Genomic DNA, 8,146 nt, shown 5'->3' with positions numbered 1-8,146 from the left:
TTTATTTATGTTATGTGTATTTTGTAAATCTATTTTCATTCAAATATATATTATTTTATTGGTATTCTCGTGATTTATATTGATACGAATTTACATTATTTTATATGTACTTTTTATATATATTTTTATACGCATTTACATTATTTAATATGTATTTTGAATATATAATTTTATACAAATTCATGGTATTTTATGTGTATTTGTATATATATTTTCATATAAATTTACATTATTTTAAGTGTATTTTGTACATATATATCATTACAAATTTACCTTATTTGATGTTTATTTTGTTTGTGTATTTTGTACATTTATATTTATACACGTTTACTCACACAAATTTATATTATTTTATTGGTATTTTGTTTATTTATTTTGATACGAATTACATGATTATATGTGTATTTTGTACACATTTTTTATACGTATTTACATTATTTAATGTGTATTTTGTTTATATATTTTCATACAAATTTACGTTATTATATGTGTATTTGTATAAATATTTTGATACAAATTTACTTTATTTCATGTATTTTGTATATATATTTGAATTCAAATTTAGCTTATTTTGTGTGTATTTTGTATATATTTTCATACAAATTTAATTACTTTTGTGTATTTTTGTATATAGTTTTATATACATTTACGTTATTTTATGTGTATTTTGTATATTTATATTTATACAAATACACATTCTTTTATTGGTATCTTGTTTATTTATTTTGATACGAATTTACATTATTTTATGTGTATTTTGTATACATTTTTTTTATAACTATTTACTTCATTTTATGTGTATTTTGTATATGTATTTTTATAGAAATCTTCGTTATTTTATATGTATTCGTATACTTATTTTGAAACAAATTTACATTGCTTTATATGTATTTTGCATATCTGTTTCAATACAAATTTACATTATTGTACATATAAAACAATGTAAATTTGTTTCAAAATATATATACGAATACACATAAAATAACGTAGATTTCTATAAAAATATACATACAAAATACACATAAAATAAAGTAAATACGTATAAAAAAATGTAAACAAAATACACATAAAATAATGTAAATTCGAAACAAAATAAATAAACAAAATACCAATAAAAGAATGTGTATTTGTATAAATATAAATAAACAAAATACACATACAAAATAAACATAAAATAAGGTAAATTTGTAATGAAATATATGTACAAAATACACATAAAATAATGTAAATTTATATGGAAATATATATATACAAATACGCATAAAAAAACATGAATTTGTATAAAATTATATACTCAAAATAAATATTAAATAATGTAAATGCGTATAAAAATATATATACAAAGTACATATAAAATAATGTAAATTCGTATCAATATAAATCAACAAAATACCAATAAAATAATATATATTTGAATGAACATAGATTTACAAAATACACATAACCTAACTAAAATTTGTATTGAAATATATACAAAAATACATAAAAATAATTTGAGTTTGTATGAAAATAGATCTTCAAAATACACAGAAAACTAGGTAAATTTCTTTTGAAATATATATACAAAATACCCATAAAATATTGTAAATTTGTGTCAAAATATATAAACAAATACACATAAAATAACGTAAATTTGTATGAAAAATATATACAAAATACACATACAATAATGTCAAATCGTATCAAAATGAATGAGCAGAATATCAATAAAATAACGTAAATTTGTATGAAAATAAAGATGCAACATACCCATAAAATAAAGCATATTTTTATAAAAATTCATATAGAAAAATACACATAGAATAATTAGATTTGTATTAAAATTAATATACAAAATGCATATACAATAAATTTAAATTTGATTATATTGAATGAAATAAATATACAAAATAAACATAAAATAAGGTAAATTTGTAATAAAATATATGTAAGAAAACACATCAAATAATATAAATTTGTATGAAAATATATATACAAATACACATAAAATAACATGGATTTGTATAAAATTTGTTTCAAAATATATACGAATACACACAAAAAAATAACGTAAATTTTTATGAAAATGTATATATAAAATACTCATAAAGTAATTTAAATACGTAGAAAAATATATATACAAAATACACATAAAATAATGTAAATTCGTAAAAAATTAAATACACAAAATTCCAATAAAAGAATGTACATTTGTAGGAAAATATATATACAAAAAACAAATAAAATAACTAAAATTTGTATAAAAATATATACAAAAATTCACAAAAGTAATTTGAAAATAGATATGCAAAATACACATAAAGTTAGGCAAATTTGTATTGAAATACATATACAAAACTCACATAAAATAATGTAAATTTGTATGAAAATATATAAACAAATACATATAAAATAACGTAAATTTTGATAAAATATATATACAAAATATACATTAAATATTTTAAATATGTATAAAAATATATTATATTATATATATTTTTATTGATATTTGCGTTATTTATGTGTATTTTGTATATGTTTTCTCATAGAAATTTACTTTATTTTATTGGTATTTTGTCTATTTATTTTGATACGACTTACATGATTATTTGTGTATTTTGTACATTTTTTTTATACGTATTTACATTATTTAATGTGTATTTTGTTTATAGATTTTTATACAAATATACGTTATTATATGTGTATTTGTATATCTATTTATTTTAATACAAAATCAAATATTTTATGTTTTTTCGTATATATATTTTTATAAAAAATGCGTTATTTTACGGGTATTTTGCATCTTAATTTTCATACAAATTTACATTATTTTATTAATATTTTCTGTATTTATTTTGATATGATTTTACATTATTTTTTTGTGTTTTGTATATATTTTTTTATACATATTTACATTATTTAATGTGTTTTTTGTATATATATTTGATACAAATTTACGTTATTTAAAATCTATATGTTTATATATTTTCACTCAAATTTACATTATTTTATGTGTATTTTGTATATGTATTTCAATACAAATTTACCTAATTTTATATGTTTTTTGTATATTTATTTTCATACAAGTTTAAATTATGTTTGTGTATTTTTGCATATAGTTTTATACAAATTTAGGCTATTTTATGTGTATTTTGTATACCTATTTTCATAAAAATACACATTCTTTTCATGATATTTTGTTTATTTATTTTGACACGAATTAACATTATTTAATGTGAATTTTGTATATATATTTTTATACGTATTTACATTATTTCAAGTGTATTTTGTATATATATTTCTATAGAAATCTGCGTTATTTTATATGTATTCGTATATATATTTTGATACAAATTTACATTGTTTTATGTGTATTTTGCATATTTTTTTAATACAAATTTACCTTATTGTATGTGCATTTTGTATATTAATTTTAAGACAAATTTGATTAATCTATGTGTATTTTTGTATATGTATTTTTATAAAAATGTGCTTTATTTTATGGGTATTTTGCATCTTTATTTTCATACAAATTTACATTATTTTATTGATATTCTCTGTATTTATTTTGATATGATTTTACATTATTCTATGTGTATTTTGTATATATATTTTATATAAAATGTATTTGTTTTCATTTCATACAAATCTACATTATTTTAGGTTTTTTTTGTACATGTATTTAAATACAAATTTAACTAGTTATATGTGTATTTTGTATATCTATTTTTTATGTATATTTTCATAGAAATTTACTCTATTTTATGAGTATTCGTATATATATTTTGATACAAATTTACATTATTAATGTGTATTTTGCATATCTATTTCAATACAAATTTACTTTATTGTAAGTGCATTTTGTATATTTATTTGAATACAAGTTTAATTATTTTATATGTATTTTTGTATACATATTTTTATGCAAATATGCGTTATTATATGGATATTTTGCATCTGTATTTTCATACAAATTTACATTATTTTATTGATATTCTCTTTATTTATTTTGATACGAATTAACATTATTCTATGTGTTTTTTGTATATATTTTATATATATATATATATATATATATATATATATATATATATATATATATATATATATATATATATATATATATATATATATATATATATATATATATATATATATATATATATATATATATATATATATATATATATATATATATATATATATATATATATATATATATTTTCATTATTTAATGTTCATTTTGTATATATATTTTATCAAAATTTACATTATTTTATGTGTATTTGTTTATATATTTTTATACATATTTACATTATTTTATGTGTTTTTTGCATATATATTTTTCTAAGTATTTAAATTATTTTATGTGTATTTTGTATATACATTTTCATAAAAAAACTACGTTATTTTATTGTGTGTATAAGTATATATTTTGATACAAATTTTATACAAATTCATGTTATTTAATGTGTATTTGTATATATATTTTCATACAAATTTATATTATTTTATGTGTATTTTTTCATATATTTCATTACAAATTTACCTTATTTTATGTTTATTTTGTATATTTATTTCATTCAATTTTAAATTATTTTATGTATATATTTGTATTTGTATTTAGGTTATTTTATGTGTATTTTGTATATATATTTTCATCCAAAATTACATTATTTTATTGGTATTTCTTAATTTAATTCGATACGAATTTAGATTATTTCATAGGTATTTTGTATACATATTTTTATACTCATTTACATTATCTTATGTGTGTTTTGTATATATATTTTTATGCAAATTTATTTAATGTTCATTTTTGTACATATATTTTTATAGAAATTTGCGATATTTTATGTATATAGTTTTATATAAATTTACGTAATTTTATGTGCATTTTGTATATTTATATTTATACAAATACACATTCTTTTATTGGTATATTGTTTATTTACATTTATACGAATTTACATTATTTTATGTGTATTTTGTATACATTTTTTATACGTATTTACTTAATTTTATGTGTATTTTGTATATGTATTTTTATAGAAATCTACGTTATTTTATGTGTATTCGTATATATATTTTGAAACAAATTTACATTATTTTATATGTATTTTGCATATCTATTTCAATACAAATTTACCTTATTGTATGTGCATTTTGTATATTTATTTTAATAAAAGTTCAAATATTTTATGTGTATTTTGGTATCAATAATTTTATAAAAAATGAGTTATTTTATAGGTATTTTGCATCTTAATTTTCATACAAATTTACATTATTTTATTAATATTCTGTGTATATATTTTGATACGATTTTACATTATTCTATTTGTGTTTTGTATATATTTTTTATACATATTTACATTATTTAATGTGTATTTTGTATATATATTTCATACAAATTTACGTTATTATATGTGTATTTGTTTATATATTTTCTTTCAAATTTACATTATTTTATGTATATTTTGTATACGTATTTCAATACAAATTAACCTAATTTTATGTGTATTTTGTATATTTCTTTTCATACAAATTTAAATTATTTTTGAGTATTTTTGTATATAGTTTTATACAAATTTAGGTTATTTTATGTACGCATTTACATTATTTAATGTGTGTTTTGTAGATATATTTTTATCCAAAGTTACTTTATTTTACGTTCATTTTTGGACATATATTTTTACGGAAATTAGCGTTATTTTATATGTATTTGTATATGTTTTCTCATACAAATTTACATTATTTAATTGATATTTTGTTTATTTAGTTTGATACGAATTACATGATTATATGTGTATTTTGTACATATTTTTTATACGTATTTACATTACTTAATGTGTATTTTGTTTATATATTTTTAAACAAATTTACGTTATTATATGTATTTTTATAAATATTTTGATACAAATTTACATTATTTTATGTATTTTGTATATACATTTCAATTCAAATTTAGCTTATTTTAGCTGTATTTTGTATATCTATTTTCATACGAATTTAATTACTTCTGTTTATTTTTGTATATAGTTTTATACAAATTAACGTTATTTTATGTGTATTTTGTATATTTATATATATACAAATACACATTCTTTTATTGCTATTTTGTTTATTTATTTTAATACGAATTTACATTATTTTATGTGTATTTTGTATACATTTTCTTATACGTATTTACTTCATTTTATGTGTTTTTTATATATATATTTTTATACAAATCTACGTTATTTTATGTGTATTCTTATATATATTTTGAAACAAATTTACATTGTTTTATATGTATTTTGCTTATCTATTTCAATACAGATTTACCTTATTGTATGTGTATTTTGTATATTTAATTTAATACAAATTAGTTTTTTCATGTGTATTTTGGTATATAAATTTTTATAAAAAAATGCGTTATTTAATGGGTATTTTGCATCTTTATTTTCATACAAATTTACGTTGTTTTATTAATATTCTGTGTATTTATTTTGATACGATTTTACATTATTCTATTTGTGTTTTGTATATATTTTTTATACATATTTACATTATTTAATGTGTATTTTATATATTTTAAAACAAATTTACGGTATTTTATGCGCATCTGTTAAAATATTTTGATACAAATTTACATCATTTTATGTATTTTGTATATATATTTCAATACAAATTTAGTTTATTTTATGTATATTTTGTATATCTATTTTCATTCGTATCAAAATAAATCAACAAAATAGCAATAAAATAATGTAAATTTGTATGAGAAAACATATAGAAATACACATAAAATAACGCAAATTTCTAAAAAAATATATGTACAAAAATGCACATAAAATAAAGTAAATTTACATAAAAGTATATATACAAAACACACATTAAATAATGTAAATGCGTACATAAAATAACCTAAATTTGTATAAAACTATATACAAAAATACACAAAACTATTTAAAATTTGTATGAAAAGAAATATACAAAATACATATAAAATTAGATAAATTTGTATTGAAATACACATACAAAATACACATAAAATAATGTAAATTTGAATGAAAATATATAAACAAATACACTTAAAATAACGTAAATGTGTATAAAATATATATGCAAGAAACACATTAAATAATGTAAATGTGTATAAAAAAAATATATACAAAAAAGAAATAGAATAATGTAAAATCCATTTTTTATAAAAATATATATACCAAAATACGCATAAAATATTTAAATTTGTATTGAAATAAATATACAAAATGCATATACAGTAAGGTAAATATGTATTGAAACAGATATTCAAAAATACATATAAAACAAAGTAAATTTGTTTCAAAATATATATACGAATACAAATAAAATAACGTAGATTTCTATAGAAATATATATACAAAATACACATGAAATTATGTAAATACGTATAAAAATATATATACAAAATAAATATCTAGGTAAATTCGTGTCAAAATAAATAAACAAAATATCTTGAAAAGAATGTGTATTTGTATAAAAATAAATAATAGATAATAAATTTGTATGAAATATATATGCAAGATACACATTAAATAATGTAAAAATGTATAAAAAAAATATATACAAAAAACAAATAGAATAATGTGAAATCGTATCAAAATAAATAAACCGAATATTAATAAAATAATGTAAATTTGTATGGAAATAAAGATGCAAAATTCCCATCAAATAGCGCATTTCTAATAAAAATATATATACCAAAATACACATAAAATATTTAAATTTGTATTGAAATAAATATACAAAATGTACATACAATCAGGTAAATTTGTATTGAAAGAGATATGCAAAAATACATATAAAACAATGTAAATATGTTTCAAAATATATATACGAATACACATAAAATAACGTAGATTTCTATAAAGATATATATATACAAAATACACATAAAATGAAGTAAATACGTATAAAAATAGACATACAAAATACACATAGAATAATGTAAAATTGTTTAAAAAAAAATAAACAGAATATTGATAAAATAATGTAAATTTGTATGAAAATAAAAATGCAAAATACCCATAAAATAAAGCATATTTTTATAAAAATACATATACAAAAATACACATAGCATAATTAAATTTGTATTAAAATTAATATACAAAATGAATATACAATAAGGTAAATTTGTATTGAA

Source organism: Eriocheir sinensis, unplaced genomic scaffold, assembly GCF_024679095.1.
Source record: "Eriocheir sinensis breed Jianghai 21 unplaced genomic scaffold, ASM2467909v1 Scaffold371, whole genome shotgun sequence".
Taxonomy (NCBI): domain Eukaryota; kingdom Metazoa; phylum Arthropoda; class Malacostraca; order Decapoda; family Varunidae; genus Eriocheir; species Eriocheir sinensis.
The sequence above is the reverse complement of the archived record's forward strand: the minus strand, read 5'-3'. Positions refer to the sequence as shown.